Genomic DNA, 27,500 nt, shown 5'->3' with positions numbered 1-27,500 from the left:
TTCAATTTGCTTTTTTTAGAAAATGAAACGTCTGTTTTCTGTTTTCTACGTCTATTGTGGTCATTGTTACCCGTTATAGCTATTGCAATTATATTTGTTGTAGGGCTACATTTTTGCTCTTCACATGACTAGGTGCAATCATTATCGATGTTTTGAGGGATACTGATAACTGTCTGGTTGGATTTTTAAAAATCATCTATATACTTGTTTTGTTAGATTTTCACTTATATGGAGCAATTATCCTGTTTCATTCGTTTTCATCAACCTTGGCCACTCGTCGATTAATCTATGTTTCCTTAGAGGAAATTGGAAGAGATACGATGGAAGACCCGATCTCTTTGTCCTTATTCATGCAAACACATTTCATTGTGCTGTTTCCGTTATATTATACAAAGTCTAAATTCATTAACCACCGAAGAGACAAATTTGTGACATCTTATTCCGATGGCTTAAATTTTTCCTCGTCCATATTGGTATATTCATGTAAACGAGGAGTTACCAGCTAAATATCTGAGAAGAACTGAGACAATTTTGTACATCTGCCGAAACAGCCGACTCCACACCGTATAAGTGTTATTCGAAATGACGTTCCATTCACTCACTAGCACTGAGGAGAGAAACGTCCTTAGATACATGAATCAGAGCTAGAAGAAATTTAGCGGGCCTTCCTTATTTGGAACGTAGGTGGCTACTAGTGAGACGTTATGGCTGTCTCTGCTAATTATGTTAACCATCACCTACTTTGAATCTTCCTTCAATAAGAAGCATTGTATTGTTAGATCGAGAGAAATCCAGATAAACAAGAATCATGACCTCCTTTTCCAGATGGTTTTTGCAGATACTATTTTCATTGAAGGCCACCGGCATTTTGAGGTCATTGAACCATTGGCATTGCTACTAAAGGCATTACAAGCCACGAGTCTTAATACTTCGCATTCTGACCAGCAGTATATATAATCGCATCCGATAGTCTGATCCAGAAGTTCGTTCTGTCGGCTACACACCACTCTACGAGGGGGTACCGCAAGGAAACAGGAATCTTGCAATCTTATTTTACTCAGTTTTATCGATTTTCACTTTTATCGACTTCGACGTATTCTCCATTTGAAGCAATGTATCCGTCCAGACCCTTTTTTCCACTGATCGAAGCAGTGCTGAAGCTCTTGCGAAGTGATGCATTTTTCCAGCCCCCGTTGTCTTATGAACCACCTCTACCATATCTGCAACTTCCGTAGCACCAGATTTCTTCTCCAGTGATGACCTTTTCAAAAACCACTGCAAGGCAAAGAATACACACGCCGACACCGGTTCCCCGTATGGTAAATAATAAACAAATAACAAAAGATGGATTGCAGCTTGCTACAACTGTTTCAGACGCATTTGTTATTGATAAATATAATTATTACATCATGCGAAAAAAAAATTATCTGGTGAATAAATATTACAATTAAACATGGCAAAACAGCTGAATTTGAAAGCAAAATGCTTAACGCACCGAACAATTTCTGCTACAGAAGAAATAACAAACATTAACAAGTAGCATAGCACCCTAAACTTAACGCCTTCTACCTTCTACTTATACCAAACCCCATCTCCCTTGTTTACAGAAAGAGAAACACTAAAACACACGCCTCTTCCGTAATAAATCCTGGTGCAACCAACATTTCACAAGCAAACACGAAACCGTCAATAAACGCCAATATAAGAGAAACATCGATAGCAAAACAAAAATCAACGAGATAGTAATAATATTAATAATGATAATAATAATAATAATAATAATAATACTAATAATAATAATAATAATAATAATAATAATAATAATAATAATAATAATAATAATAATAATAATAATAATAATAATAGAAAGAAGAACAAAGAGACTAAAAACATCAAACAAGAACATTAACAGAATTGATGTAAAGGAAATCTAGAAGCTGCAGAAGAAAAACAATACCAGTATTTCATGTGTAGTTAATGTATCTAGATTAGAAAACAGCCCAAGGAAGAAATGTCATTAAACTCACTCATATTAAAATAAGATAACTAATTAAAGAAATCTTGAAGGGAAAATATGGAAAAGAATTTAATTAATTAGATGTGGCATGGAATGTCTTACAATTGCAAACAGAAAATAGAGAAATGGCGAAAAAAAATGGATAAATATAGAAATAGTTTAACAAAAGGAAAACAGTAGACGAAATAAATGCAAATAAGGATATTTGCCAAGCGTGAAGCAAATATCAACGGAGAGGCATGTTTGGAAAAAATTGTCCCACAGAGAAAGATGTAAGAAGATAGTATATAATATTCCGCAGGGAACTATATAGAAAGAAATTATATTTATGAAAACTCTCATGAAATGAGAATTATTTATACTTGTTTTCTTTGAAAATCCAAGGAAATACAAAACATTTCAACAACATTAAATATATTAAACTTTGAAATGTGAAATATTTTCAATAATCTTTGGTAAGAACATTGAGCAAATAATTTGATGAAGCTTTTGCAGAAATTTCTATTTGGTCTGACTCTTGAAGAGATGAATTTCGATTTTTTTCTCATCCAGCAAAATGGTTCTTGGTTATGAGCGACGTTGCTCTGAAATCCAATGTTTTCTTTCCATTCTATGTAACCTGTCAATAACAAAGCAATAATTACACACACGTGCTATCTAAACAAACGGATTCAATCAATGAACCAATCTTAAATATTTTACCCATAAATATTACATCCATGGTACTGGGAGAACTTCAATTTTGCTGGGTAAACATGCTACGAAACTGAAGATCGAATCCATTCTAGAAAGGCATACAAGTGACAGGACAGTGCGATTAATTTTAATAGCCTGTATTTATATATTATGAACTCCGGTTGATATTTTGTGGCCTTCATTTTGTCCATATTCTAAATACACATTCGAAGCCTCACTGAACAACTTTGAGATCGACTCCGACACAACGGAAACGAAAGCAAGAGACCGCCCTACCTAGTGAAGCTGCACCAACAGATTTTCAAATTTTCCCAAAAGTGTATTACTGGAGTGTAAAGTAAACGCAAGTACAGATCCAAACACTTGCCTTGAGTCTCACCGAACAATCAGCGCTCGACGTACAGCAGAGTACTCCATGCGCGAATCAGACTGATTGGGCATATCAGCACACATTGTGCCACAACTCCTTTCATGTTACAGGTTACTAATTCCGTGTTACTAATTTTGGTTTCAAAATTTGTCACAAGATCAGCAAATTCTGGGGGAAGGCTACGTAGATTATATCCACACCAGTGCTCAATGACTACTTGTTTTATCGATCCGAAAATGATGAAAAAGTCCTACCCGATGGAATTTGAACTAAGAAATAAAGACGAATGAAGTTCTGCTAACCATTTCACCCTTCGTGCTAGTGATTCTGCCAGTTCGCCACCTTCGACGGACGGACTAATATTATAAATACGACACACTGACATATAATTGAATCGCTTTATCGGTGCAGCTGTGGAAGATGAAGCTATAACTAATAATCATTTCTACTATAGGCACAGGGCCTGAAATTGTTTGTGGTGGTGGTGGTGGTGGTGGTGGGGAGGCAGTCGATTAGATCAATTACAGTACGCTACTGGTATTTAATTTATCGACCCCGAAAGGATGAAAGGCAAAGTTGATATCGGCGGAATTTAAACTCAGTACGTAGCGATGAGCGAAATACCGCTAAGCAATTCGTGCTAACGATTCTGCAAGCTCAAAGATATAAATAATATATTAACGGTGGATTACCAAAAACCAGGATAGAAAAATTTGCAGGCTGCTCGTTGGATTCATAAATACCTTCTGTAAGCATGTAAGTTATTCTAACATTATAATTTTCTTTTTCATGTGGGTCAAGGTATTTCGTAACCTAATTAGATATCTCATGGCGGTAATGGTTGATATCAGCTGATTCCATGATAAACAGAACACATTACAGATGCAAATGGATGAATAAAAGGCGGAGCAATGTATTATTATACTGGTGAAGGGACGAAGGTGGAAGCGCGTGGATAAGTTCTTAGGGTGTCAGCACAATGAGCGTAAGATTGCGTTTTCGATACATGCACCGTGCGACGCGTTGTGTTCTTGAGCAAAACACTTCATTTCACGTTGATTCACTCCACTCAGCTGGCAAAGATGAGTAACGTTGTGATGGACTGGCGTCCCGCCCAGCTGGAGAACGCATACGCCATTGAAACCGGGAAACCGGACCCATGAGCCTGGCTAGGCTTTAAAAGGGCGGAGAAGGGACGAGGACGTGGTGTAGGTATTGAATTCGATCAGTTCAGGAATGTCATTCACTGTCTAAATAAGAATGAATGAAACAAATTACTTCAATGTTAATTTAGACGGAGTAAAAAATAAATGGATTACAACTTTTCACATGAAAGCTGGTCTCATTTGTAATGGTGAAATTTAGACAACGAGTCGTTTTTTGAGGTCAGTAGATTACTTCTGCTCTGTTTATTTGTTGCGTGTTTTTTTTTTTCTTTAAACAACTTACCTACAAACCTTCCCCAGAACTGCCTAATACCTTTGCCTATCTCTGGTCAACTTTTCCGCGAAAGGGCAATGAAAATAATTATATGCGACAGTGTAAATTCAAAACACATTTATTTAAGATTTCTCTTTATTAATTTCTTCTTTTTAATCATTTATAATTAAATATATGCATATATATATATATATATATATATATATATATATATATATATATATATATATGTGTGTGTGTGTGTGTGTGTGTGTGTGTGTGTGTGTGTGTGTGTGTGTGTGTGTGTGTGTGTGTGTGTGTGTTTGTGTGTTTGTGTGTGCGTATGTGTGTATATGTATATATATATATATATATATATATATATATATATATATATATATGTATATATATATATATATATATATATGTGTATATATATCAATATCGAATTTTTCCCATATCATGTTAATTACATATATATATATTCACTATCGCAAGGTCGTGAGTTCAATTCCCGGCGACGCGTTGTGTTCTTGAGCAAGACAATTTATTTTATGTTGCTCCATTCCACTCAGCTGTCCAAAATGAGTCGTACCTGTATTTGAAAGGGCCAGCCTTGTCACCCTCTATGCCACTGTGATTCTCACTGAGAACTACGTTAAGGGTACACGCCAAGAGAGCAAACGGAAGCTTTTTTGGGTGGCTAATGAACACCACACTGTCATACAGAAGAAAACATTATAGGTTATGTGTGAAACGTTTTTGACGCTGAGATATTTGCTGTCGATTCACACGTGTGGTCTACTGCACTAACGATTTAGTCTCTCATCTCGAGAATTTGCAATATTTTAAATTGTTTCTGCAGATGCTATGTGGGACAAGACGCCTGATATATATTTCATCTTCATCTTTGGTATTACTCCACGATGGTATACACGTAATGTGCTGTTTACTTCTTATTTCTTACCGTTACATTCACTATGGTATTCTGTCATACACACGAAGAGATCGTGTTTGATATATATCATTCAGTTTGATGGTCATTTCATGTGGATATTATTAGCAATGTAATATATTCTTACTTTATTCTGTATCACATTTTGCAATAAGAATTCCACAGGAGCCCTTTCTGCTTGTTATATATCATGGGATTCAATAGTTATAATGGGGGAAATATTTCAAGATTAGTTGAAGGATATCTAAAAGCTGTTGTGTTATTTTCCTGACCTCATAGATTGAGTATAACACTTATTTATGTTTTTCCTCATCTTGCTACTTCGGTCATTTTTGGAGCTTTTTAGAATTACATTTGATGAATATTTAGTGGCAATTTCTCTTATAATGTTTACTTGGATAGTTACTTCAGCCTTCGCCCTGCATTGTGCTTGCTTTTGAATGCCGAAACTATTTTCATCAACGATTGCTTTCTCTTGTTGCAAAAGAGTAATGCATTAGTCATCTTATCGCAATCAGAAAAATAGTACGTGCTCTTGTAACTTGTTCCGTGAATGATTGTCAAAAGATCTAGCATAAATTACTACAATATTTTGTGTACATGTGAGTTAAAATCTATGTTATTTTCATGATATGGGGGATTTGAGAAAACACAGCATGAAAATGCCAAAATAAAAAAAAGAAAGACCTAACTGCAAGCCAATAGGTATTCACTAGCTACATTGCATTTTTATTAGCTTGTTATGAATCAATAGACACAGTTCTATTCCAAAGAGGTAACTTGATTTTACAGTGGACTGAATAATTATCATATAAAACCAAATCATTGAATATCGCTAGAGATCAATTGGGCATTAAGTGGTATCGCTGATCAATATTGGACTGCACTAATAGCTAGGTATTAAACTAGTACATCAATTATCACATCACTCTATTTCTTCTTGACATATTAATACGCAAAGCAATTGAGGAGAACAGAAGTATTATCCCCGGCAGCATTCTAGAAGAAATCGATAGCAAACACAGTAGGACTTTATGGAATCTTTCAATGAACAAGCATTGGACAGTAAATGAAGAATATCTAGGAAAATATTTAGTACCGAACGATATACCATACATATAAACTTATATGGTACAAGTAAGCCATATGATATGTATATAATATTATGCTTCACATGTGTAATTTTCTATATGTATATTTTTATAGACTTTCAAAGAGGTCAAATTGTTGGTGCTCGTATAGCTGGCGCGAGCATAATGAAAAGAGCCGAAATGTTTGGTGTATCAAGAAGTACTGTGCCGAAACTAATGACAGCCTTTTAGAAAGCGGGAAAACCACCTCGTCAAAGCAAAACTACAGAAGAAAACCAACACTTTCAGATAGGGACTGTCGGACGCTCACGTGAATTGTTAGAAAGGATCACAAAAGTACAGCTGGTAAATTACTGCAGAGTTTAATGACCACTTCGAGAACCCAGGTTCCACAAACAATTGTCCACCGGGAGCTGCACAAAGCCGAATTTCACTGGAGGGCTGCAATCAGAAAACCACTACTTTCAAAAAGAAACGTTACAAAGCTTTTAGAGTGGAGTAAAACTCTACAGAATTGATCCCTACAGCGGTTGAAGAATGTTATTTTCTAGAAAGAGTCATCCTTTACCTTATTTCCGACCATCCGCCGAGTATTCGTGTAGAGAGTATACGTTTGACCCAGACTGCCTCCTTCTAACTGTTAAAGATGGAGGCGGATCTGTGATGATCTGGGGTCTATATCTTGGAAATCCAGCGGCACAATAGCTTCCCTTCATGGCAGAATTGATAGTCAAAACTCTTTAAGCACTTTACCTGATCAAAATCATCCTATGGTTGCGGAACGTTTTCCGGGGGGAAACGTAGTTGGTACTGAATCGTAGCTAAACATCTTATCTGGCCACCACTGTTCCCAGATCTCAATAATATTGAACATCTATGGTGCATTTTAGAAAAACAAGTAAGGACTCCATATCCTCCACTATAACAATTACGAGAACATAAGGCTGTTTTAGCTGAAGAATGGGCAGAAATTCCTTTGGAAACAATTCAAACTTTTTACGAGTCGACACTTTATAAATTCAAGCTGTAATTACCGCCAAAGGCGACCCTACACTGTTTCAAAATAAATTTGTTTGAAGTGTTAAGGTGTTTCTATTATGTTGTCCAATCCCTGTGTATATATATATATACTAGCAGTATAAACCGCCGTTGTCCGGGTTTGACTTATTACGCCATCTACGATAAGTCTTGCTAGGTGAAAATCAACTTAAAAAAGAAAGCCTTACAATGAAAACACCCTTATGATGTAAATATGTTCATAATTCAAAAGACGAAATTAATAGGGGAAGTCTGAAGGCTGTTTTGTGTAAGATTATTAAATGTACGTAAATTTCATCCGTCTAATTGGCTATAGAAATGCTTGTGCAAAACAACTTTTTTGCGCTGCCTTGATTACACATAGCAGGGTAATACCTTTTTGCAGGAGGTATGACGGCAATTTTTGATGAAGCAATTGCTGGCGATCTGTTGCTACACAGTTCTGGCAGAATTCTATCAGATTGGGCAGTAGATTCTGATGCACCGTTTTGCATTATGTTCAAAGTAACTTCTGGAATGTGGTGAATTGCTGCAGTCTGTTACTGTCTTTTTAAACCGGTTGCTTTCTTTCCCCAGCATGCTCTCTTGTTTGGAGGCATAATCTATGTACACATTAAACAGAACAACAAAAGTTATAACAGATGGGAGGGTCGGTAGTTTTCACATTTCGGTGATTTTTCAGATTAACACCCGCACGATTACGTAACCCTAACCCTAAAACCGTAACCGTAAGACTAACCCTCATCGTAACCCTAAAACCGTAACCTGACCCAAAAACCGTAACCGTAACACCCTAGTGAAAACGTGCGGGTGTTTATCTGAATAATAATAATAATGACCTCTGCCGATCAAACTCGCAACCCACAACTAAGTCTTAAGTGTATATATATATGGGCAACACAGACTAAATAAAAAAGATGTTAGTAAGTAAAAGTGTTTTAAAAAAGATTGTTAAATTTTCAGATTAACACCCGTACGATTTTCACTACAGTGTTAGGGTTAGGGTTTGTTAGGGTTAGGTAGGTAATGATGCGAGTGTTAATCTCAAGATTTACGAAAAGATTTTCAAAAAAAACTCAGAGTTTGTAGGGAATAAATGTTTGTTGATCGTATTTGAGAAAGACGTCTCGCTGGTAAATGACGGTGTTAGAAAAGGAAAGTAAACTTATAATTCCCGCCAATTAGAATGAGGTGATTGGTAACCATAGGTACATATATATGTGTGTATTTACGTATGATTGGCAATGTGTCTGTTTATTTGACTCTCACTCTCCTTCATTTCTTTGTCTTTTTTCTTGGATCATTCGTAAACGTTGATAAGAGAAAATAGCAATTGAAACGATGTGTAAGAGGAATACAAATAGTTAATTTTAGAGGGGCAAAGTAATTTTGTATGTACTTTTAGTATCTGTCATTACAGTATCGAAATGTGATTTGATACTGAAATATCAAATTTCTCCTTCCCTTATTTTTGTATTTGTTGTTTGATTTTTCGTTAAGGCTCATTAAGAGAAAGTAGGAGTTGAAAGAATTTGTATTAGAAAGAGGAAATTAGATTTTATTCGGGAGAAAATGTTTACTTGTGTAGTTTTAAGGATTTTATTCGCTATTAGGAATTTTTTGGAGTGAAAAAAATGACGCAGTGACCTAACTTATTGTATTTAGAATATTAATTTCGATTGTTTAATCGAAGAAATTTGGAATTGTGTAAATGTATGAATTTTAAACATACACACACACAGAGAAAATCTGCCTTTTATAGTATAGATACACACACACATACATAAATACATACATACATGCATATATACGTACACGCATAAACAAAGGCACGCACACACATACACACAAACACACGCGCGCACACACACACACACACACACACACATATATATATATATATATATATATATATATACATACATATATACGTATATGCATGTATTATATACGTATGTCATTATTCAGAGAAATCCCCAGCTGCACAAAGACAGAATTTAATTTAATTTAATTTAATTAAATATTATGTCATTGTGCAGCTGAGGATTGTTCTGCATTTAAATTGATGCAATGGTTGAATTGTTCAATTAAATGGAGTTGCGTGAAACGATCGTACTGCATTACCTCTGGATATTCTTGTTTCATATATATACATATATATATATATATATATATATATATATATATATATGTCTCTGTGTATATATTTGTGTGTGTGTCGTTTATCTTTGTGTTTGTCCCCATCAACACCAACACCAAAACCAACGCAACCACAACTTACACCACTTGAATATCTGGGAGTATATATTGAGATTGTGTTATAATGTAGCATAATATATTTCTAATCATTGACTAAATAAATAAGTAACGTGGAGATCGTCTCATTATATGCAGGTATAGCGTATTACCATATATGATGACAAATCACACTATTTGTATTTATTTTCGGTTGTTGTGTGTTTTTCTTGTTTGCTAATATCAGAACTATTAATAGTGATAGCAAGTGTTGGTATTTAAAGATGATTTAACAAATATAAATTATAATATAATTTAATTTACTCTGTGAAAATAAGAAACAAATAACGCACGTGCAAGGAATGTATAGATAAGGCGATACCATTTATATATATTACAAAAGAAATAAAATTGAATAAATTTTGGAATATAACAATATATATATATTATGCATATGTTAGAAATGAGTATATTTAAGCAATATATATGTTTTATATTGTATAAAATTACAGATATCAATGCTGGTTATAGTAAGGTTGTAATTAATTCAGTTTCAAATTTACGAAAAATATTTATGGTTAATAAAGAACCTAAAAATTTGTGATATCAATAATTAAAGAATGATTTATGATATTTATAATACAGATATTTAGGAGTGTGTAGGTAAGTTGATGATATCATTGATATCGTTATTTTCTTTTATATTTACTCACATTTATAATTCACGAGTTAAATGCACACGCATAATATATATGATGTAACTTCTTAAACATATAAGTAATTCTTGTGCATCATTTCAAGATATATGTTAACATTTGATGTATAGGATATAAAGCCCTAATGAGATTCTTCCCATGACAGTCGAAGCTAATGACCAATTCTTAGCATATGACCATAGCCAAACGCTTAGAATTACTTGTTTTTTGACGTCCCCCATTTCTTTCACAGTGTTATAATTGATTTGCATTGTTTCATAAAAAAATTCAAAATCATTATATCATACTGACGAATTATATATATATATATATATATATATATATATATATATATATATATATATATATATATATATATATATATATATATATATATATATATATATATATATATATATATATATATATATATATATATATAGATACATATGTATATATATATATATAGATACATATGCATATATACATATATTTATATATGTTTATGTATATATATAAGTAAATATACATATACATATACATATACATACATATATATATATATATATATATATATATATATATATATATATATATATATACATACATATATACATATATATATATATATATATATATATATATATATATATATATATATATATATATATATATATAGAGAGAGAGAGAGAGAGAGAGAGAGAGAGAGAGTAGTGGTAAAATAAGGAACCAATATTTACTGGAAATAGCAATCGATACATTTACGACGCTATAGTAAATCTTCACTGTGTATATAGAATTGTTTGTAGAAATACATAAATCTGGAGAAGAGCATAGACACATAAATCCAGAAGAGAACAGTTAACATTATATTGGGGTAGGCTGGTCTAGGGGGGATATTCTGATTTCTCGTTCATAAGTGCTTCAGACATACGGCGCATCTTTGGACCCCAAACATTGTTTAAAATATGGAGGTGGAGAAGCCTCGTTTTTAAGGCTGCAGAAGATGACACCAACGCTTAGCTACCATAGAGACATCATTAGATTCTTTTGGTAAAGGTTCTGTTTTGGATTGTGATTTGGTTCTTCGTCTCTATCTAACCATCGTGCAGAACGTTTGCTAATGTTGAAAAACATCCATGTTTCCTCACACGCAACAGAGGTGATTATCTTCCATTGACATTTTCCATTGATCTTCCACCTCGTTCTATCTTCCGGTCTCGAAAGCATCACGAAGGTAAACGATTGTTTCCCTTCGGCCTTAGCTATTGTTTTCCAGTTCTGGTGCCTCCAGCAGGTGTTTCCTTAATTGCAGGCATGGTCGGAAAATATCTGTCCTGGAACTCTGGATGCCCCCTGGCATGAGCGACACTTTAAGGAACTTTATGCGTTCGGCAACTTGCACCGTTTCGTACCGTTTATGAAAGGGCCTGGGTTCTCGATTATTTTCAATGCAATCGAATATTGAATTTCCTCGACTCGTAATTGTCAGTCCCTTTACGGGACTCTGAAAGAGGACATATGATTGGAAATACAGTTTGAGAGAATTCGCAGTGCACCCCCCGTACTTCTATGGGCGCGTGATATCGTTTCACCTGTTGCTGCTGTCGTTTCACCTGTTACTGTTGTATCCCCTTTTCTTGTGAAATCGTGTTGAAAAAGAAAGTTAATTTGCTGTCTTTAGGGATAGCCATTACGCCAATAATTATTAAAAAAAAAAACACACGCATGTATTAGCCAATTAGTCAATGATAAACCACTGAATGAAAGGCGGCCAGTGATAGAGTATTATAAAGAAAATATTCTTCAGAATTTCAGCGTAAATTACCCGCTACCCGTATTGCTTTATTACTATACTTAATAAATGTGGACAATCCGCAAAATATTATAAGATATTTCTCAATGTTTGTGGTTTAAGGCGGCGAACTGGCAGAAACGTTAGCACGCCGGGTGAAATGCTTAGCATTATTTCGTCCGTCTTTACATTCTGAGTTCAAAATCTGCCGAGGTTGACTTTGCCATACAACTTTTCGGGCTCGATAAATTAAATCCCAGTTGCGTAGGGGTCAATCTAATCGGCTGGCCCCCTGTGCCTAGAATAGAAAAGAATATATCTCTGAATGAAATCTGTATTTTCCCATGTATCAGGCATGCATGCACACCTATCTCTGTCTCTCTGTATACCGTCTCTGTGTCTCACCGCCCCCACATATGCACGGACCGTGCTCAGATGCATATGCATACAAAAGTAAATTTATAAAGGTACACCTTTATGTATCTAGACGCAATGATCTGTCTCGCCCTGTTTCTGTACACACATACGCACACCCACTAACGCCCCCCCCCCCATATATATATATATATATATATATATATATATATATACATATATATATATACACGTATACATATATATACACTTCTGTATTATATATATATATGCGTGTGTGTGTGTGTGTGTGTGTGTGTATCTTCTCCTCCATGTATAAGAAATTTTATCTCTTTTTAAATTTATCTTTCTTAAATAAAGAACAATTTTGCGACCAAAAAGAAATACTTTCACCATCGTTATTATGTAATTAAACCAAAAATAGTAACAAACTGAACATTTTCCTGCTGAGTTAAAAATAGTAAATAGCTATGCTCTTTACTTTTTTCTGATATATACCGTTTTTTTAAAATATTTTGTTTTTGTAATGACATAAGAAGTATACCTTATTCTTCAAGAAGGAGAAAGAGAGAAAATAACCTTTAAGAAAATATATTTATGTAAGAACGTATGAATAAATCCATAAGCATACTCGAATTCATAAGAATGAATATTAATAAACGCGTATGTAAACGCCCACAGAAGAAAACTGATAGAACGCTTGGAAACGCATCATACATACGGACGTGTATGAATATGTATTGAAATTTTAGAACAAGAGGAAGGATGCATACTTCATTAACAAATTGCCTAATGCGTATCATGGATAGCTACAAACATATTTTTTTGACTCTGTCCCTGAATTTGGGGAGTGCTATGAATATTCTTGAATTTCAGTAAATATTTTATCTACAGTTAATAGATGCGATAGCATGGTATCTGCTTAAAAGAAATGGCGAAATCATTCATGTGTGAAGATTTAATCAGTAATATACGACATGATTAGTTGAACAGACCGTCGTTGTTACAGTTTATTTGCAAGGAAATTTATCAGGAATCGTTGTTTAAATTATTAAGGTAAACTAAAAAGTTATTTCCCTAAGCTGCCATACGGTGGGGAATCAAATATACGTACTTATTGTGGTTGAAATTTCTATGCAACGTAAGGCCGTTTTTGTTCAAGTCCATGCAGCTTAACTCGAATTCATATATTGAATAACATACCAGCATATGCACAAAAGACACGCACGCGCATCCCCACACATAGACACACATACCCATATATGTATATATACAGGCACATATATATATATATATATACAAGCATATACATACATCTGAGTGACTGAAACAAAGGAAATTACAGGCCGTCATGCATGATGTAAGGCACTACCTGTGAAGGGAATCGAACCAAAATATCAAAATGTCACGTCTTCATGCACATTCACACCCAGTCATTCACACATACGCATACACACATACTCACAAACGCACACACACATACAATTTTAAAAAGTGTGTGTGTACGTTTATATGTGTTAAAATATGTGTAAGAGTTGCATCGTGTATATCCTACTTCACTTTTCATTTAAGTGTTCATTTAAGAAATTATTCCATTAATCATTTACGAAATTATGTTGTTAGGGCATCGAGAACTAAAAAGCAGAGAGTTGTCTCAGTAAGAGATGAATAACGTTATGCACTGCAGGTGGATTAGCAAAATCATGACTTCTGTATTATAAGTACGTCATCAGTACTAAGTAACCAGTATCCACCGTATGTCTAAACAAAATTAGCCGGAATAGCTCGTGATCTATTTCAACCAAATGCATGCGCGAATGTGATTTAAATTGAAGTCACTTTTCATATAATAGACGACCAGACGAAATCTAAATGCAGACATGTATGAAACAAACATTTTAACCAGCTCTTGTTTGTAGTTTGTACTACATAAATACGTGTAGATAATTAGCACTATTTAGATACATATATACATAATTGATCCTATACAAATGCATGTATAGATAATTGGTATTAGATAAATGCATGTGAAGATGATAATGGATATGAAGAAGCGTGATGTCACACTGAGATGATACAAAATGTATTGTCACGTGTCAAAGTGACTCAACCAAGAGAGAAACAACGGGAAAGTGCACTGACAGACACCCGGTGTAGCAGTGGATTTTAGCGTATATATGTGTATGCATGCGGCTGTGTCTTCGTGCTTCTGTTTCTTTGGCATCCACAACACCTCTCTTTTTATGCCCAGATGACTCAGGTATTCACCGAAAGAAGGCGAAATTAAATGTACGAATTGGACGCGATATATTCAATTAAATACTTTACTGCGGTGCTCCAGTATGGACGGAAGCCATGAATGATACAAATAAATTAAATGTATCGAATTAGATGACACATATTTATGCATAGGTGACTTTGCTTGCGTGTGCGTGTGTGTGTCTTTGTGTGTGTGTGTTTGAGTGTGTGTGTGTGTTTGTGTGTGCGTGAGCGTATGTGATATTTTATTGTCTGAGAGAATTGCTCCCATCTATCAGTCAAAAGAATGTCCATGTGGATTTCGGGAGGAAGATGTGCTATGCGATACAAACGAAAAGCTGACACGTCTATCTATGTTTACGTGGTGGTCAACGATTATAATTGTTATTATAGTTTTCCGCGGGAGACTGACCTTTTTTTAATGCGACTCACCATGATTCCTGTAAAACCTAGAAGCTGATGACAAACCTCATTTGTCTTCATTTAGCAATCTACAGATTAGTGATTCGACGTTGAAAACGAGGTCCTTCGACATGTAAGTAGAAGGGCCATAAATAAGAATTGAAATGCAGTCATTTGGTCCAGTAACAATGATGAAAGGTTGCAAAATGTATGTCTCAAATAATACGGTGAAACATCAGATGATGAAGAATTTATCTCTATGTATATTTGTAGGTATGCATGAGTCTCAGTCGGGCTAGTTTCATTCGTCTATTAATGAAATTTATCCGTCTTTTGTGCATAATACAGGTGAGTTGTCTTGAAGACCTCGTGAATGAATACATTGTTGCCTATATCACTGCATAATATAACGATTTTCATGAGATCGAATCCGAATGTAACAATTGTAACTTAATATAAGCCATGAACTTAATCACTTGATTCTCCTTGTCCGGGAAAGCACATACACACACACACGTCTACGGATATGTGTAATGTATATATATACAATGAAGTCGGTGATGTTGTAGAAGAAATCTTTGATGTTGGTGATGTTGGTGATGATGATGATTATGATGATGATGATGAAGAAGAAGATGATGATGATGATGATGATGATGATGATGATGATGATGATGATGATGATAATGATGAGGATGATGATAAGAATATGGTGGAAGAGAAAGAAGAGAATAGTGATATAAATGATGAAGAGGAGGAGAAGAAACACGGTGTTGATAGTGATGAAGATCATGATGGTGAACATGACCTTGCTAATTATTTTGTTAAGGATATTGATCATATTAATATTAATGAAGATTGCGTGTGCAATGATGTTAATAAAGCTGATTTAAAAATTGTGGTTATGATGATGATGTTCAATACGATGGCTTCTGCGGTTAGTGCATTTAATGTTTCAGCTACTGCTGCTGTTCTTATTATTGCTGCAGATGGTGATGATGATGATGATGATGAGGACGATGACGACGACGACGACGGTCTCGTTGTTGTGGTGATGATGCCAACTACATAGATGCCATTGATATTAATATCTTCATCAGCAACTACTGAAGCCGTAGTGTACTGCAAACATTTTCCCGTGATATATATTAATGGAAGTTTGTATATCAATAGATTCGTCGTTTATTAAATGTAAGCAGCAGAGAAAAATCAAACGACTTTAGATGAAATAAATCCTGCATGGATATAGATTGAATTCAAATAGGAATCGAAGATCCAATTTGGCTCACTGTTAGCAGTTAAATACTGACAGTTAAAAGTTAACAGAAAACGTCAGCCTTTTCCTCGAAGTGATTATTTGTAAAGAAAAGATTCATAATAACAATGTTTGTTAAGTAAAATCTTTTCATGAATCACACATAATTGGCGATAATCCCAGTTTTCTAGCAGTTCTGGTGTTTACAGCATTAGGAATTGGACAGATATCTTTCTCCTAAATAACATTCGGTTTATTCATGTAAAGCTAAAAGTTTACGCTGTTCCAAATCAGAAGGATTTATACTGACAGTTATTTGACTGCGGCTTCCACATCATTAAGCAAATTGTACATATAAGTCTCCGTGTATATTTGTTGTTTTTTTCTGGATGCTAAGAAGAGCAACACATTTTCCCATAAATTATACTCTAGTGGCTTAAAAGCAAAGACACACTGGATAAATTCACTGAATTAAAACAGACTGACGTGGAGCCATAGAAAAACAGCGGTACAATATGTAGAGCTGCGTGATTGTCTAAATTATGGAAAGCGTTTCTTTCATGAACAAAGGAACTTCGTGAAAGAGGTCAGAGAAATAAAGTTCGCTGTTTGATGACTTTCACCATAAATATATAAATTGTGTTATATTTTAGCTGTGATACTTCATATTTCTAAATGTGCGTTAGAATCTATTCTTTTCTGTATAAAAGGACATATATATCAAAGTTTATATTTGGACAACAATAAGAATCAAACATAGATCCAAAGACGTGGCGGCTATAAAGACAGCAGACAGCGAATCACAAACCTATTGTCTTCTGCTAAAACACATTACAAGTTGGAGATGTAGATATACTCTGTATGAGAGACAGAAAGAATGGACACAGGAAAGATGCCTTTGATCATCACCCAACTCGATATGGGACGATGGAAGTATACACACAGCAGCACATCAAAGATAATGAAAATTCTTTATGCACATTCTTTTTCTGCGGCCAAAAATTTTGCATAAATACCAGAAACATAACAAACGTTCCTGTCTCTTGGAAGAAATATTTGTCTCACAGAGATAATTATTTTCCTTGGTGTGGGAAAAAAATGATAAAAATGAAATTACTATGAGAGCAACCAGTTTCCTGGAAGCGTACAGAACGGCATGTAGTACGATAAAGAATTATGATGCATTTATGCATGGAAGTATACATGCATGTATATGTATGAAAATATGCATATATTATGTATATAATTATGTTTACACACATATATATAACTAAATACACACACACACGTATATATACATATATATATATATATATGTGTGTGTGTGTGTGTGTGTGTGTGTGTGTGTGTGTGTATGTGTGTGTGTATGTGTGTGTGCATATATATGTATATATTTATATGTATAGACCAAAATGGCTTGATACATATTGGTCGGTACTATTGAGTTTCAAGTGTGATGCTAGTCGTCAGCCATTTTGGATCAGGAAAATGGAAAAGTGTTTTTTCGTTCGAGCTTAAGTTCTTCAAAGAGAGGAACAAGAAAATAATAGAGAGAATGAAAAAAAAAACTTCTAGATTTCAGCTGTCCAGCATCGCGATATGCTATTATCTTATTGTGATCGTTATTAAAGTCATGATAATATATGGGAGAACGTACGTAAAAACAACAACAGATGAGGACAGGTGGTGTAAATAACAAAAGGATGTATTAGTATGACGCTCGGGAATACGGAAAGTCTTTTACGTTTCGAGCTACGCTCTTCAACAGAAAGAATACGGAGACAAGGAGAAAAACACGGAGAGAAAGAAATTGGAGAAAAAATATGTATATATGTATATATATGTATATATATGTATATATAATCAAAACTCTAATAATGATTATGAAAGATGTTGTCATGTGGCCTCAAAAATATTAATCCTTGGAAAATGACAGAAATCGATTTCTCACGCAAAATGTTATGGAATAGAATCGGTCGTTAATTTTATAGAGTTTATACTTTTGAGAAGAGCTCAATCATATATGATTATATGATATCTCATAAATAACACTCGGTAGAGCATATAGAAGTAGGCTCTAATTAAACTGTCATATTCTATGTAGCATACAGTTCTTAATTTCAAAATATGACTTCGTAGTTCTTTTGCATTGGTTCAGAAATGAAATGCAACCAAAAGAAATTTAGCATAACATGTACAGGAGATATGGAAATATCTGGAAAATCCACTAGATATATACGAAGTACCATTACTCTGCTTGGAGGAATTGCATTTTAGATGTGCAGCTGTATATGGTTAGACCGTAGTTCAATACTTTGATCTGTTCTCATGTCTTGACTTTTATGAATGAACGTTCGGTTATGGTTCTGCAGCGTAATCATCGGAAAAGAAGCACTTGTAAAACATAAACGCATAAAAGTAGAATAAATTGGCATCCGCACGAAAGAAAATCTGGGAAGTTGCCGGCCTTTTTCTAGATGTAGCATGGAGGTGGTGCATATTTTTAATATATATTTTTGTGTATATGCGAAGTTCATGCAATGAACTCTCATAGGTTGTTGAACTGATTATCGATCTATCCTGATTGTTGCTTTATTGATCTTATAATGCTTGTTGCTTTTGTCTTCAGAAAATGTCTTATAGTTTCTTGTCTTTAATTTTAAATTCTACAATTATAATGCGGAATACTGTGGAAAAATGTGTTCGGAAACCGATGTACGTATATATATATATATATATATATATATATATATATATATATATGTATAAGAAAATCGATTGGGGGTGTCGTATTGAAATCATATATTACGGTAAAGGAGGTAGTCAGAGTTTTGGATAATTCTTTATTACCGCTGTCATACAGTCATGAGAATTTAAAAAAGTAGATTTTGTTAAATGCTTCTTGCCTTTTATACAAGAGGAGAGATGAAAGAGAAATGAGGAAGGAATGGAAGAGGGGAGGAGAGGGAGGGAGCAGGATGGATATAGGACAGAAAAGCAGATAGGGATAATATATATTTAGGGGGATCACCTATGAGGGACAGGTGACTAGCGACATTAGAATTTGTCAATTGTTTTCTTTTTAAACAGGAAGAAGCGGAAAAGGAAAAGAGAAAAAGAAGGAAACAATAAGTGATGAAAGAAAAGGACAGATAAAAGAACTTCTTTTCAATTGTATTGTAATTATGCACTCAGTCTGTTTCAGTTTAACTACAATTCACATTAATTTCAATTTGTTCCACAATAAGAAATCTATTTCAATGAGATCGGGCACATTAAAGCAGAAATGAAAGAATTTTATGTTTATTACTTAAGTATCATATCAAAACAAATAGATTTATAAATACTACGTCAAAATGTTCTTGAAAATTTTCAACATGTTCTCCGTCTGTGTCTCTGCAAATTTAGAATCCGTTATTAGCTTTGCAAAGCATATTTTGAAATGTTCCAGGAGTGAATTCCAGTAATGCTAGCTGAATACATTCTATAAGTCTGCCTAAAGTTTTGTTCCATGCTGGAGAGGATGGTACATAAAATAACTGCAAACAAATTGAAAATAATCTGTCATGAACAGATAAGCGGGTTCCAACAGGAAAAAATATATAATAGATCGAATTGAAGCTGAATTGTAAAACAACATGCTTAACAGAAATAGTTAGCATGTATATATATATGTATATATATTTAAAGTAGTGTCTGGTATGTATTTCACAATAAATGTTGTCGATGTCTTTTTGGAATAAGTTGTAACCAATTTCAATATAAAAATAAGGATTGATATTTATGTAGATACCAACATTTTTCTTCCCATTTTTATGTGAAGCAATTAGCCAGATTTTTAGATACATTGCGCAAGTCAATATGCCCATTGTATTAAAGGGATTGTCGACTATTTCTAGGGAAATCAATTTGATTTGCCTTGATTACGTCTACATTATCTCTCTCCATTACGACAACCGTTTAAGCCTTCTCCTAAACAAGAATTTACTACGCAACTAAATGTTAGACCGCATACCTTCAGTAGCACCCAACACTCTTCACGCAAACATCTACTATCGAACTAATTTGAAAGCGCCATTAAATAATGAAACCCGCAGGATTGATTTCAAAATTAAATTCAGCAAAGTAATTAAAGAGTCGAAAATGTGAGTACAAGGTTACAGCCAGAATGTAAGCGATCCAACAGCATCTTTTCTTTCTGCGCAATTTTCACAAGCAATATACATAAATCTTAATAATTCTCTTAATCTGATTGTAATTATGCGCTAATTGTTGAACGTTCTCACTACTGGAAGTATGGCAGCCCACAACAAAAATTCTGTGAGCAGGTTAAACCCTTTCTATATAACGTAATTGAATGGAATCCCCCAGGGTGATATTGTGGACGTTATAGAACACAGTAATAGGCCCAAGGTTGCCTATTACGTACACATGCGTTTCACACCCGACTTAGCATTTGCCTTGCTACCTCAGTAATGCTGACTTGAGATATTAGATTACAAAGATCATAGGAGCATGGAGATCGAAATCCCCTACAAGTATAAGTAGATACGTGTATGGAATGATGGTAAACATATCTTAAGGATCTATAAGATATAATACAAGCTACGTGAGAAATTTAGGGATGGGCATTGAATGTTAAGGATAAACATGTGAAGGCTTTTATATTTGCCAATATCACGATGTTTTCTAAGATATTTATGAGAAAAATTAATAGAATTTCCTTGAAAAGATTAGAAATGAACAGTTCTTTCGGAACACAATAAATATTTTTTTTCTCTGTAAAATAAAATTGTCTTCTGTCGTTATACAGTGATTTTTACATTCACGATGGAACAATGCAACATTTTAAGCAATCATTTTTGAAAGTATTGCTTCTATACATCTATTTATTTATCTATATATATATGTATGTATGTATCGACATGTATATACATGCGCACACGCACACATATAATGGAAAGTATATACATATATTCATGGATATAATATATAAAGTGTTGTTGTTCATATTGCTATTGTGTCATGAGATAATAAGCAAACTCTAGGCTTTAAAGAAAAAAAAATATCTTATACAATCAGAGTATTTAATTCAAATTCTCCACGTCCAGCCAATTACTGACAATGCCTCATGCAGCTTATATGAAATCATTTTTAAAATTTAAAATATTTCATGTCGAGTCCAACGTAGCTCTCTGCATTGTTCTCTCTTTCTCCTGTTGATTTCTATTTCGATCGTGTATGATTATAATAAACATATTATATATATCAGGTGGATCTAATAGAGACGTAGAAAATAATGTACAGAAAATTTCCCGAAATTTTTTTTTATTTATATTTTTTGATACAAATGCATTTCTTATATTTGCAGAAAAGATAATGACTGTCTGAACACTCCTTATTTTTAGGAATGACAATGTGTGACTTGTTAAGGCAAAATACCCAGCTGAAATATTTTAGAAGTCTATCATCGGTTATTTATTTTTTTTCAGTCCTTTTTGAATCTCAGAAGTAAAAGAATTGACGATAGATCCATATATGACTTAGAGGTGCTTGCCTGGTTACTGTCATTGTTTAATCTTCACATGATGTCTAAATTATCCAGTCACATGATGTCAGCAAGCTCCAGTCACATGATGTCCGCATTTTCCAGTCACATGATGTCAGCATTCTCCAGTCACATGATGTCCGCATCCTCCAGTCACATTAGCTCGGTTAACACGTGACATATTTTCAAGGAATATATATCATTTCATTAGCTAATAGGCAATTTTATTATTCGAGGCAAGTTGACTGCATATTCTGGCTGGGAGAATCATCACTTAAGAATCTTCTTGTATCTTTTAAGTGTCTTTGCTCTGACAATTGCTCGTGTGATATTTACATATGTATAACTCTTATTGGCATCATATCTGTTCATGTAACATCTATTATTTGGATAATCATTGCCTTCAACAATGAACGTATTACAAGTGTTCATAAAAGCATTACCAATTTATAAGTTGCGGCAACGAAGGTGGTTACGTACAATTTATACTGGGTCAAATTTCATTTATAAAGTTGTTGGTATATCGATTGCTGATGCTGAGTGCAATGCGATGGCTATAGAAAAAGATCAAATGTATAGATGCACTTTCCAAGTAACAACATTATATGCGTGAAAGTTTTTTTTTTATAAATCATTTACTGCAAGAACGTGGACGAAATGTATACAGAAACATTAGCATTTTAGTATTTTAAGAATACCCGGGGAAATTTAGAGGCATCGATTTCTGCAATAGGATGATGGGAATTTAATGCTGTGAGTGGTGCATGAGTTCAGTTGTGAGGAAGGATAATACTGAAAGAATGAAATAAATATCATTGTTTCTTGAAAGAATGGGACCTTTCGTTCCTCTTCATTGCAGACGGAAAGACGAACGTGGTTTATGTATTTCATGGTGAAATTTCATCTGAACTTCTGCTTGTCTATATGTTTCTGGACATGTAATGTTAATGAATACGTAATGGAATGTCTTATGGAACAATGTCGCTTACAGTCACCGCAACGGACCAAGCGTAGATAAGATACTTCAATTATTTAGCTACGCATGTGAACGAAGTATTATAGTTCAATACAAATTCCACATCCAGATGAATACTGCTCCCATGAGACACATGGTATCATTCTAATAAAGTTTCAAGAACGATCGAGCAGGATTCACTCAGCACCAAAAACGCGAACTCTAAAAATATTCATTGTGCTTCTTTCTCAGCACGTGAAGTAAACGCCATGACCAACATCTTAATACTTTTGTCTTGATGCATCCAGTGCCGATACGGAAAGAAGTGATGGAGACCGATAGCTGATGCTTGACGTAGTTTTCAGCATTCAAATTACAAGAAGGATAACATATGAATGCTGATATTAAGCTGTTTTGTGTCAAAGCGCAATTGATTATGCGACGAGAAAGTCACACACTTTCTCCTCTCAGACTGAGTTGTATGTACGTATACACATACATGCATACATGTATGTATGCAGTGGCGGATTAGGTTGTAAATTATTGGTTGCCAGGAGACTAAGGGTGAGGGGGGCACCCGCAACTACAATGCTATCATTTAATCCTTTTTTTTGTTTTTGTTTTTGTTAAAAGTATTCTTTTCAACTGTCACCAAACACAGCCAGGTTGAAATAATTAATGCATTCGTCCAGAAATGAATAGAAAATATTCAAACTTGAGGGGATGGGCGTCTTAGATACTAACATGGGCCCCCATATATGGATGATAATGGTGCAGTAGCCCACTAACCATCGGGGAAGCTAGCAACCTGGAGGGTCCACCACTGTATGGATGTATATATATATATATATATATATATATATATATATATATATATATGTGTGTGTGTGTGTGTGTGTGTGTGTGTGTGTGTGTGTATACACCCATACATAGATATATATACACATTCACATATATGCATACAAACTAAAACACATACTGACAAACGTATTCGCACACGCTCACGCACACATACTACTACACCCATTCATGTTTATGAAAAGGGAAAAGTAGAATGATGAATTACGTCTCGATGGAAACGTTAAACATAGCTAAGGTAAGTGAAAATGAATTTATAAATCGTTACTTAACCCAGAAAGGAAGAGTTTAAAATACATATGGTAAGAATGTAACTTTAGATTTATCTCGTAACAATGATACTAGGGCTTTGACCTTGTTTCTGATTGTACTTAAATACTGACGCATACTGTTCAAATTACATTGCAATATTTAGCTAATACAATTTTTTAATGTTATTTTCCGAAAGAATATAATAAAAATGAATATATTCATGGTATTAATGTAACTTTGTACTTGGCTGTTACGTGAAAGTTAGCTATATCTTTATCAAATAAGTTCTATATAATTATTAACATATAAAATAGAAAAACATCTCTAAAATCTTATTGAAGTCTTTCATTATATCTCTGGGCTTTGAATACGTTGTTCAAATCATAAAGTTTGATGATCATAAGAACATATATTGAGAATCTGATAAAGTCTGACCAGCCTGGCAGCTTGTAATAAATATTGGCACAACATTATTTATGACAGGATATTACACTACTGTCGTTGGAAAAATCTCTGTTGATCTTGGCCTGAGGTTTCCAGTTCAACTAAAGGAAATATTGTCTCCTCTGAACTCTGCTTTGAATAAATCCTTTAGCAAGTAACCTTTCTGACCTCCTTTCAAATAATCATGTGTCATAGGATATTATGAGAGAATCCATTTAGCAAGTCGTCTTTAACTAATTATATTTCCACCAACACTGATACAACGGCGTAAAGACTGAGAGGACGTAATGTGATATTAGATTTCGTGTTTTTTAATGGATATTAATATAAAATGAATCATTATATGGATCAAAATATTAAGCGATGCTATCTCGATAATTTAACAAAATTGTCAATCAAATGAAATTTTGATTTAAACATATGATTTCAAATTTTATCAGGAGATACATTTATTTCATAAGCCATGAGTAATAAATTAACTGGTTACTCCGATTTAAATACGTAGCTATTTAATCTATTTTAAATATATATTGTGCCATGTTTTCAATTTGTTTAGTGTAATAAATTTGAATTTAACTTAAATTCTTCACTGAAATAATGTCCCAAAGAAACATCAGAAAACATAATTTTCATTCTCATGATACTATATTCTTGTAACTCGATACCCGAACCAATATATGTTGACATACAGTGAATATTATTTGTGCTATAGATAAAACATTTGTGGTCGTTAATATTCTTATATGAGTATAATATTTATTTAATGGTGCTGTTGATTCAGTCATAGACTTTGAGATATTATTTATTAACTTTCATTATATTATTGACAGCACATAAACTTAAATCAGTAGAGAAATAAATCAATTGAATGATTCATCAGTTCGTTGATATTCACTATTTTATGGATTGTATGCTTTGAAAATAAAACACTTCAGGAGTTGTGATTTATTTCAGTTTCAACTTTCTTACTTTCAATTATAAATCGAAGACTGGGGAGTCCAACACAGTAAATGATATTAGATAAAGCATTCTCTGGACTTGGTCAGGTTTGAATATATGCAAACCTGACCATGATTTATCATAGTAATTTATATACTTGTACTTATCTTGGCATACAAATCATAAGCTACGCTATAATGTCAGACAGACACATTATCCCATACATTAAAAAAAAATTTACACTGGGCACCATCGAACAGCCAAGATTATTTTTTTAAGCCGATGAATTATAAGAAACATAATTTCCGTGGGGAAACATACAAATGGTATGGATATCTGGATAGAGAGGTAGACTTCTTTAGAAGAGGCATCTATTTCTGAATCTCGAGATCTTATTTCACGCGTAGATATATTTAATTTCACGTGTCAGCACAATTACCCTCTCCACAATTACACAAGCTCTTCTTCTCTTGAAGTCTTATGAATTCAAAGAGCAAACTGAATAACAGAGGATATGTAAAATGTGAATAAGACTTATACGTAATGAATTGAATTACGTTACCGTTCATTATAGAGTCGTGTCACTTCGATAGTTACTGTTTGTTGATGTAATTTCATGTAAGTAGGCACTCAGTAAAACAAATTTGATTAGGTTTCGACAGAAAGGAGCAGGCGTAGTTGGCTGGTAAGAAGCTTGCTTCCCAGTCATATAGTTCCAGGTTCAGTCCCACTGCGTGGAAATTCGACTTGGTGTTTCCTCCTATAGGCTCGCGGCAACAAAATTTTGCCAGTGGATCTATTACACGGAAAGTGAAAGGAGATTAATGTGTGTGTGTTTGTGATTGTGCGTATTTTATTAGTAATGCAACGTTAGGTTTAATTTGAAACCAGTATATTCTGATACGTTACTATTTCTCTTAGTATAGGAATCGGCGAGGAAAAATTAGAAGAACGAATCGTATTAACCGATCTCATCGCACTGTTAAATACCACCTCCCTTCCCGCAGCATAAAGTAATGACGTAAATGTTTGCTACTTCAAAAATCCGGTTAGCGTTCTTTGGTATCCATTTATTTACCGGGTCTCAATTTGTAGTTATTTTGTCTGGTCTGAGTTGATGATTGGTGAACATATGTTTATTGGCCTGCGTGAAGAGGTAACTGACAACACCCGCGCCCAATTAACAGAAGATTCTTTTTATTGCAAATAGTGACACAACGTGCTTGTCTTTTACAAATAACAAGAACCATAATTACATCTTCAGAGAGACATATTGCTTGGAGTTTACGACAAGCGTAAAGATATCGTATTTAGTGACTGTCCCAACGTAACTAACAACAAATGTGCTCTGTTCGTGATGACAAAGATTCCTGCCTACAGGTGGGACATCTGCCTCAGCATACTGCAATTTCAGGGCCCTTAAAAAACATGCTTTTTTTAGGGTACAAGAAAAGAATCATGCGAAGGCTTGACGTTGAGTGGATGCATCTGAAACAGATCGCTCGAAATTTCTGGGGTTTGCTATGTACAACCAGTTACCTTGCGTTTCGGTTTCGAATCACCATTACAGCCGTAACTGGACATTTACAATTTACCAACTTATTCTTCTGATCCCAAGCGAAGAAATTTTTAATATTTAGATTTAGAGATTTGCTCCATCAGCTATTTGCATTTTCATTCTACTTTCGACTGACGTACTACTGAGAGACTGAATTTAACACACAAGAGAGAGAGAGAGAGAGAGAGAGAGAGAGAGAGAGAGAGAGAGAGAGAGAGAGAGAGAGAGAGAAGTGAAGATAGAGAGAGAGAGAATGAAGAAACGAAAGGCTTATAAATGTGAAATAAGATTAATGTCACAAATAATTTTACTATATTATTCTCATAATATCAAAGCATTTAGAT

The 27,500-nt window shown here is 34.1% G+C and overlaps 1 long non-coding RNA gene across 3 annotated transcripts in view; it reads left to right on the top strand.

Annotated features, from left to right (window-relative positions):
* Positions 1-27,500, top strand: part of LOC128247812 (uncharacterized) — a 104,951-nt gene that overhangs the window by 20,321 nt on the left and 57,130 nt on the right. The gene's annotated exons all lie outside the window — the stretch shown is intronic.

Source organism: Octopus bimaculoides, chromosome 5 (assembly GCF_046866305.1).
Source record: "Octopus bimaculoides isolate indiv1 chromosome 5, ASM4686630v1, whole genome shotgun sequence".
NCBI classification, from domain to species: Eukaryota; Metazoa; Mollusca; class Cephalopoda; order Octopoda; family Octopodidae; genus Octopus; species Octopus bimaculoides.
This window is presented reverse-complemented; position numbering and strand designations above follow the sequence as displayed.